At 35.3% G+C, this 9,988-nt stretch overlaps 1 pseudogene; it reads right to left on the bottom strand.

The window, feature by feature from the left end:
• Positions 1-1,020: 1,020 nt before the first annotated feature.
• On the bottom strand, positions 1,021-9,650 carry LOC121101897 (annotated as a pseudogene).
• Positions 9,651-9,988: the final 338 nt, after the last annotated feature.

Genomic DNA, 9,988 nt, shown 5'->3' with positions numbered 1-9,988 from the left:
TGGATCCCATTCTTCTGTCGTTTGTCTTTACTTCTCTTCCCTCCCACATAGCCAACCTGGGTCTCTGAATTAACACAATCCCCTTAGTCTGGAGGCTCTCACAGGGAGGACAGATATCCTGGCTGCACAATAATTCTTCAGTATTTGTGTCCATGGTCCTCTTCAACATTCAGCTTCAGGAATGACATAAATAATGTCAATCAGATAAGCCAAATGCCAAATTATCCAGAAAATTAACAAGGAGACAGATTTCGAAGTTAGATTTTCCTCATATTTAACTGAAAGTTATATTTAAGGATAGTGTATGTGTTGTTTAAATGAAGGTTTTTAATAAAATGTCTTCTCCAGCCAGTTTATCTTTAATTAAACTTAAGAAACAAATAAAAAATCTGTATTTAATCTTTTGAAAAGTTAAAAGAATAACCAGTAGCTTCCACTTCTTGTTTCAAGTTGTTATTACCACTAAATTATATTCTCTTGGTATAAAATATATTTTTTAAAAAAATCTCAAACACACACATAAGTAACAAACATATTAACATATACCTATAAACACAAACACGGCAATATATACACATCATATAAGACAGGGATGATACTCCTGAATGGTTTAATCATGAATGGTAGCAGGTGTTATAAGAAAAAAGTTACAGAATATGATCGATCTTCATTTTTAGCGCAGGATAACCTTTCATTTCATGGTATGCATTTCACAATATTAAAAGACAACAATGTGGTTTACCTGATTAAAATCAGGGGGAAAAGGACAATGTTTATGGAAAGGAACAACGTATGAAAAGCAGCCTGGGGCCATGCACTGACCAGGTGGTGGGGGCCCAGCTTCAAAGTCCTACCCATAAGCACAGGGACAAGTTGTCAAATATTTACCTGTGCAGATATATCAAGAATTTATATGGAACTTTTAAAATGTGCATTCCCTTGTCTGTGTTTAAGAGACTCTAATGATGACCCATTTGGAGAAGTGCTCCTTCCAAATCAGATGTAGGATTGTTTCCAAATTCAATGAAACAGCAGTTCTCTTCTGTTTCTTGACTTCAGGTGACCGCTGAATGACAAAATATTTCCCTCTCTTGGTGCAGTTTCTCAGCCTCCTGTTGCTTCTGCCGTTCAGAACTTTTTAACATGAATGTCAATTGTTTGCTGACAACCATGGCTTCTGATACACTCAATGTCCCATTTTTTGCTTCAAGTTTCAAATGATCTTCAAGGGTTTTATTCATCAGCTTCTGCTTTGTGGCAGAATCTTTGTAGCTTCTGATTTCTCCTGCTTTGACATCATAAAACTGGGGATTGAGGACTGTCTGCTGGTTCTTCCTCAGTTGTTCTTGCTGCTTTTTCCTCTTGTTGGAAAAGTCTGTGCTGTTTCCTGACCTCTTCAACTCAGTCTTTTTCATCATCTGAATTCTTAGAACTTTCTGCATCACTCGGTTTTCCTTTTAGTTCTTCCTTCTCTTCTTTTTCATAAAGTATTTGTTGCTCTAAGAATTTTCTTCATTAACTTTTTAAACAACTGGATTCAAAAGCTAAAATTCTTTACTTTCTTTGTCTACTTTGAAGTCAGTGTTCTCAAACAACTTAAACCAATCATTGGTGAGAATATTAGAAGGGCTTTTTATTTCCTTTTTCCATGTAGATTTTTGCTTCTCTTCCTCTCCCTCAATTATTTTAAGTGTCAGCTCTTTGTTAACTTTTGGCAACCCTTTAATTGGACTCTGTGCACATCATCTATCTTCTATCAGATCTTATTTTTCCTGTATTCTTCATAAGCAAATAACTTTACTATCAATTTCACTCATGACACAGTCTTACATCCATGAAAAATCCATGCATATACGCCTGGTAAAAATGAGATGTATGAGCCCTAAATTTTTTTTTTCTAAATTTTTAAGGTCTGTCTTAGTGACAAATTTGTAATCATCATAAACTGCTTTTTGGATTCTCTTGTAATTCTTCTGTTGAGTTGCCTAAAAAGAAACACAACCTGGGAGCAGAACTTAAAACTAGATTACTAGCTTATTATAAAAAGATATAATTCAGGAATGGCCAGATTAAAGAGATGCACAGGGCACAGGAGAGGGAAAGGGCCCAGAGCTTCCATGCCCTCTCCTAGCATGCCACTTCCTGAATCTCTACATGTTTACCAAACCAGAAGTTCCAAGGATATCATATTTTTGTGAACCAAAACATGGAACATGGATGTCATATATAAAAGTATACTTATGGGGACAGTGCAGCAGCTTATTTTAAATTGGAATTGCTTTGATAGTCTGGGACATATGATTGATTTAGAAACATCTTCAGAGAGTGGTAGAAAAACTGCTTTTCATCTTATGTTCATTACCACCCCCAGGCTTTCAGAGACAATGAAAAAAATTAAGGTAAGAAATTCTTAAGAATTTGAAAGTATCGTGACAAAAAAAATCAACAGTAAAGTAATACATCAACATTTTCAAAATGAAATTATAGAACTGAAAATGAGGTGACTTTTTAAAATGCATACCATATGCTAGGTACCTTCTTATATATTAGCTTCTTAAAGATACATATCCACTCCATAGGATATATATAGAAAAGAGTTTAGTCTAGCTAGTTTAGCAGAAATACTAAGGGAAATTAAATATCTCCTGACTCTCTGGGAGAGCTGGAAGAGAACCAGACTTGGAGCTACACTGACAGGGATGGTACAGAAAGGAAAAACTCCCAAATAGGACTTATAAATAAAAATTATTCTGAGAAGTTTAAAAAGCATAAAAGAAAGTATTAATAATAGCATCATTAGAAACTAAAAGTACATTAGAAAACATATTGACTGGCTTTTCTCAACTTTGACATATTGACCTTCATCCAATTTCATGGCCATTTTAAGTACCTAAAAGCAATATGTGTCCTTCACACTTGCTGACATTAATTCTAGTTCTAATGACGATTAAGCAAGTGTTACACATTACAAGACAGTCAGCAAAGTGATTATCAGTGGTGGATTGTATTATTTGCTCACACTTATTTGTCTCCTCCCCATCCTTGTCATGCTTCCCCATCTGCAGGGAATATATTCTCTTGCCCCATTGACATTGATTTAGCCATATGACTTTCTTTGGTCAATGGAGTGTGAGTGAATGTGGTACACATTTGCTCAAGTAGAAGTTTTAAATGCCTTGCCTGGGTCGGCTCTGGCCCACCTGAGCGGCTGTCCTCTGCCATGAGAACATCATGTCACAGATGGTGGCTCCTTCTTCAGAAGGGATCCAGGAGCAAGAAGACTCATGGATCTGGGCTGAACCCAGTGGAGCCTAGCAGAGAACAGCCTTCAAATTATACCCACAACAATAAAAAAAAATGTGCATTGTGGAAAGTGGCTGCAATTTCGTCACCACCATTTGCAAAAGTTGGCCAATATACAGGTAAGCACAACTTTTTAAAGTGGGTTCAAATTTAGAAGTTACTAAATTTAAAGGGAAAATCCCTAAGATTAAATTAAGACTGAATTAATTTTGCTTCCAGATACCATCCCTAGTAATTTGCCTCTCCCAGCAAAAATAACTTTTAGCAAAAGAAATATAGTCCACAAAGGCCTCAATCTTGTAAGAGAGTATATAGTGTGTATTTCACTTTTTATATAATGTATGAATACCTTTTGAGAATTCCCTAAATTGTATTTATAATTTTTATCAATCATAATCAGTTTCAAATACATACAAAAATAAGATTGAATGTAGAATTCAAAAGCATTGATAATTAGTATGAATTTGTTTTAGAACAATTTCTGTGGACCAAACATTATTATTGTTGGGTATGTTCAAATATAAGGCAAACAGTTTTTTTCTCCTAAAATATTAACTCTCAGATAACCAGATATAGTTACTTTATATCCAGGTCTTACAAAGTCTACTTATTGCTGGTCCTCTCTCTGTTTACTAAATTAGACTAATCAAATTCTGTTTAGGGAAAAAAAATACATAGTCTGAAACCACATGTCACTACTAGTGACTGATTAATTGGTGAGAAAGCAAGAAAAAAAATTTTTTAAGCTTCTATTTATTTATTTGACAGAGACAGAACAAGCAGGGGGAGTGGCAGGCAGAGGGAAAAGGAGAAGCAGACTCCCCGCTGAGCAGTGAGCCCGATGTGGGGCTCAATCCCAAGACCCTGAGATCATGATCTGAGCTGAAGGCAGACGCTTAACCAATTCAACCACCCACGCACCCTATGAAAAAAAATTGATACAGATTTCTTCATTACTCTAGTGAGCATGACTTCATAATTCCAAGTGTTGGATTGTAAATACGCCTTTTAAAATTTACTTAAAAAGCAAAGCAGAAAGTGGTTGTGTTGGGGAGATCATGAATGCATATACATAGAACAATATAAAAAAACAAATGTACTCATGTTTTGTGGTTGTATACTTTTAGGATAAAGTTTCCAGTGAGAATATCATATACAGATCCAAAATGTGTTTTATCTAAAAAAAAATGTGGGCCAGTAAAATGATGTGCTTTTGACAAATGCATGAGAGGGAGGATACAACAAGCAACTGTACTGATGATGAGACTATTTTAGAAGATGCATATGGAGAGCTTGACTAAAATATTTTCAAGAAATGTGAAAAGCATATTTCTATCTTAATAAGGTAATTATATGACTTGTGATTTTGAATATATTTCATAACTTATTTAATAAATTAAATATTAAAAGCTGATATTTCACCATTTTATACCCTAATTAAACATTAATATGGTAGAGTGAGTTTTAAAAAAACTCCTTTTGAATCTTGTGAACGGAATACAGGGGTTAACTCATAGTAGGAATGTATGGTACCGAACTCCATTTTGACCCATTTCCTTTTAATATTGACTAACTACTATTAATTAATCTCTCATACCTTTCCCATCCAAGATCAGTTCACTCATTTACTAATCAATTAACAAGTCCAGAATGCAACTTACAAGGAAAAAAAATGTCCATCTCTCCTAACACCAGAAGCCTAAAGGTTCAATGGAAAGGCAGAGGTCTTATTTAATCATTCTAACATATGTGATTATTTTTTTCTTTTGATTAATGAAGAAGCAGCCAGAATTCAAGAGCCAAAGAGTAAGCTGTCATCTCAGGCTCAGAGGTGCTTTGCTAATTAGGACATTCCTGAGCCCAATTAGACAAGTAACGGTTTGACTACTATCATTGGTAAAAGGGGACAGGCTAAATTGGTTTCCTGCAAACACACTGAAAAATGAATCTTCATTAGATCCATAAAGGCACATTTCTTTGAAAAATGGCAACAACAACAAAAGGAAGACTACATAATTCCTTTTGGGGATCTTTTTCCCCATGGTTCTAATGTTCCAAAATTAGAGGTTGACTTTTACTAATAGGTGAGGACACACAAATAGAAAGTACTTTCCCATTGAATTGTGAGTGGATTGATATGAGCCCATGTGGGTTAATCCTTCCAGAATAATAGTTAATAGGACTGTCAAAGTTACATCAGAAACTCACACCCATGTTCTTTCCAGAAAAACATGGAAGAAATAAGAATCCAATGATTCTCTTGGAGCCTACCTACAAAAATTTAACTTTGAGCCCTTCAGGTTAGCTTGTTCCAGTACTTTAATTTAAAGGATCAGTCTTTTTAAGAAGCACTTGTGGTTTTGGACAACTCGATCTAAAAATATTCTAAAAATTAAATATTTTTATAAATTTGACTGACTCCTACTCTCACCTCTTTTCCTGTGCTACTGATTCCCATGCCAGACAAACCATCCCCAGCTAATAATCCCTTGTTTTTCATATCTGTGAGAGTGTATCATACATACGTGATGACTATACTCTAGAGCTTCCCTCTTTGAAGTGTGGTCTGTGGTCAAGTTCACAGAAGAACTATTTAGAAATGCACTCATAGGCTGCACTCAGACTTACTCTATTAGAATCTGCATTTTTAAGATGATTGGTTTTCACTTTTGAAGTCTGAGAAACATTCCTCTTGGTATTTCTTTATTGTTACTCTTTAGAACAATAGTTTTCAGCCCAAGCTGCACATTAGAATCACCTGGGAGACTTTCAAAATCCATAGTCCTTTGACCAGACCTCATACCTGACTATATCAGAATCGGTAAAGTGGCCCAGGCATCAGTATATTTTAAAGATCCCCAGATGATCCCAATGTGCAATCAATGTTGAAATCCTTTAGTGTGAATCAGAATCACGTGGTGGGATTCTTTTTTTTAAATTTAAATTCAATTAGCCAACATATAGTACACATTAGTTTCAGATGTAGAGTTCAATAATTCATGTGTTGTGCATGGTGGGATTCTTAAAACAGATTCTGGCCTCTAAATGCCCAGCATTTCTGATTTAGTAGTGCTTGCTGCCCCAGTGGCCATGCTATGAGAAATACAAACTTAGAGGAGGTGACTCAAAGGTAGAAATTTCAAAAATCGTTGTCTAGGAAAAAGTTTTCAGCCTATCTCCTGCTATCACCTTATCAATAAATTGATGAACTCAATATTTATGACATGTCTGACACCGTGAACTCCTTTCTTCTGAAACCTATATTACTACCATTCTCCAAAATCCCAATCACAGAACCACAACATAGAATTTTTTCACTTTTAAAGGGTCAAACTTCATGCTAGGTTGATAGACTTGAATACAACACAACCAGGCTTGCCAATGTGCCAATGTGCTCCTCTTTCTGGATTTTTAATGTCACTAAATGATATCACCATTTACCTCAGCTATCTAATCTATCAGGTATGTATCCGAGTCATTTTTTATTATTTTTTCTCTTTTACCTTATGTCCAATATGCCAACAAGTTCTACTGATCATTTTCCTGTAACACCTTTAATCTTATCTCCTCCTTACCTTATTAACCAGGAGCAATCAGCTTAGTCTATCTCTTTGCAGGTGATTGTATNTTTCCCTAGTCTTATCCAGTCAGGCTTTGACTGAATTCCTAAAATATAAACTGCTTTGCACACACAAATCTTGCTCTCACAATCAAGAAGTGCCAATAGTTCTCCATTACTCAAAATAAAGTCCAAAATAAATATGACATTCAGAAGAATACTTCTACAATCTCATCTTCTTCAACCCGCCTTTCCAGTCTGTCTCCCACAGCTTTCCTTCATAAGCCTGCTGAATTTCCAAACCCACTGAATCTCTAATGATTCCACAAACATGCTATTTATTCCCATTCATATGTATACACACACACATATATATAACTAGAATATATAAAACATATAATATATACTATATTGCATATATATGAAACTAGAATATGTAATCTATATTCTATGTAGTTCAATATACTTCTGAAGTATGTAAGTAGAAACCCTGTTCACTCTTCCTTTAAAATCCAACTCAGTCTTCGAGACTCAGATCTCTTATTGCCTCAAATACAAAGTCTTCTTCAATACCCTCAAATAGAATTAATAACTCATCCCATTTTACCATTTTACATTTTTCTATTGTTAGTTTTACATCCATATGTCTTTCTTCACTCATAATAGTATCCCTTACAGCATTTAGCAGTATGTGGCTCTCAATAAAAATTGTTGAATTTGTTATTATATAAGTGGCAGAATTATCAAATAATAATTCCCTGTCCTTCAAGAGTGTTACTATGCCCCACTTTAAGTATATACAAAAAAGGCAGAATCAGGGAAAATTCACTCTCCCATGTAGGTGGGCAATTCTTTTCCATTAGAAGTTCATGTGGATTAGAAATCCTGATAATATACTGCCATTATCAGTTACTACAATATTGCTATAAAAGTTCCAACTGGGATTCTGAAGCTATATTTTGATCCATTTCTGTTATGAGAAAAAATTGGATAGGACAAGGATGGAGAAAAGTTCTGTTTTCATTAGGTAAGAGCTATATTCCTGTGATCCCTAAAAATAATTTTTTAAAAATGATCATCTGTTTTTTGTCAGTTTCAAATACAGTTCTTTCATATACATTTTCACATCAACATTGAGATTAAGAAAGAAAATGTTCCTAATTTTTCCAAGTAACAAACTGAGACACAAGGAAACTAAATAATTTCCATGTCAGGTAATTAGTGACAAGATTAAGATGTAGCCAGTAGTTTGCTTCTTGACACACCAGAATACTTTACAGCCAATAGCTGCTTTCCATTTCAATTATGTATCTAATTTAGAGCATGCTGAGAGAATGACAAGTAATAGGATAGGTTTGTTATGTTACTGAAGTTCAGAACTGGAGGAATCAACTACAGTAAGTAAAACCAACTGGATAGAAATAGATTAAACTAGAAAAAATTTACAAATTACCAATAGCAATTTAGTAATTTAATTTAGTAAATCTTTAGTAATTACTGATAATAATTTGACAGACAAACATATTTCAAGAAAAATAAGTGAAACTTACTGCTTAAAAGGGTCATTTGTTATACACCACAGTTAAATGTCAGCATGAGTCACAGTAAGAAAAGAAAAAACAACACTTAAACTAGTTCAGAAGCTACTCAGCTAATATTGTGATATAACCACATAAATTAATTTAGAAACAACCAAATTATGCAGAATTTAGGTAATAAGAATACTGTGTGTGTGTATCCTCATAAAGTTCATTATATCCTTCCTTGCCTTAATTATAATTAAGACTTTACTTGATGACTCAGGGCAATTATTTTACATCAGTTGTGGACTGCAGTGTGGAACCATTTTTCTCCCTCCCCATCCTAGACTTAATTCTATGTGTAAGGCATATCTTGCTTTTTTACCAAAAATTCTGCCAGACATCTATGTTGTTCTAATTTCAGTTATGTCATTTTCTCTTACAATAAAGTGACCAGTCATTTGTTATTGTTGTCAGAGTCTCTGTTTCTTCGTTATCCCATGGCTTTTTTCCACTCTCTAGTTGTAAATCTGAATGAATTTAAGAATTATCAGGAGATTTCAGAAAACCAAGCCTTAGAACTATCAGAAAAATATTGTCAAATACAGAGATTTGCTTTTTTCATTTTCACTTGAGAAACCAGTGAGAGGAGAAAACCCAGTGAAAGAACTGTATCCACCCCAAGAATGGTCAGTCACGCTGGAGATAGAATCACAAAGGGGGGGCGCCTGGGTGGCACAGCGGTTAAGCGTCTGCCTTCGGCTCAGGGCGTGATCCCGGAGTTATGGGATCGAGCCCCACATCGAGCCCCACATCGGGCTCCTCTGCTATGAGCCTGCTTCTTCCTCTCCCACTCCCCCTGCTTGTGTTCCCTCTCTCACTGGCTGTCTCTCTCTCTGTAAAATGAATAAATAAAAAATCTTAAAAAAAAAAAAAAAAAAAAAAAAGAATCACAAAGGGATTCTAATTTGGCCTAAAAAGGCCATCCTGGGCTATTCTGAGTATCTTGGATATAAGGAAACAAATGTGACCTGGTGGGTGATTGGGACCTATGGGTTGCCTATTTTGGGAAGAAAACAGATTTTAGAACCTGAGACAGGCCCTGAGGTTAGGGGTGTAGGTTTAAAGGAGCCACTCTCTGAGAGGATAAGATGAGATTGTACTCCAGATGGAAATAAGACTAACAAAGACAGGCAGCCCATGCAGGATCTTTTAGAGGTTATGCTTTTTCTTGAACATCAGCATCCAGTCTTAGGTTTCTTACCCATCGTCATACCATTATACTAGACTACAATTCCCTCTGGTTGTCATGAAATCTTCACTGAGTCTGTAATCTGTTGTTCTTGGTGGAGTTATGAGAAATTATGGGAGAGGGCAGTAAAGAGAGGTAGGGCTTTCCTTATATGACAATTGCAACACAATAATAAAAGGATAGTGGCACTGGTGTTTTGGGGGGTAGTTACAATAAAGTGAGTGGTGGCCCCAGGCAGTGCTGAGAGTGGCAAGGAACAGAAAGCTGTGTGGAGAAGAAATTGCTACTTGGTTTAACTCAAGAAATATATGATATATACCTTTTTTCTACTGCCAACTATACCATAGAAAGATG

The sequence above is a fragment of the Ursus maritimus genome, unplaced genomic scaffold (assembly GCF_017311325.1).
Source record: "Ursus maritimus isolate PB19 unplaced genomic scaffold, ASM1731132v1 scaffold_11, whole genome shotgun sequence".
Lineage (NCBI taxonomy): Eukaryota > Metazoa > Chordata > Mammalia > Carnivora > Ursidae > Ursus > Ursus maritimus.
Note: the sequence above shows the minus strand (reverse complement) of the source record. Positions and strands in the feature narration are given on the sequence as shown.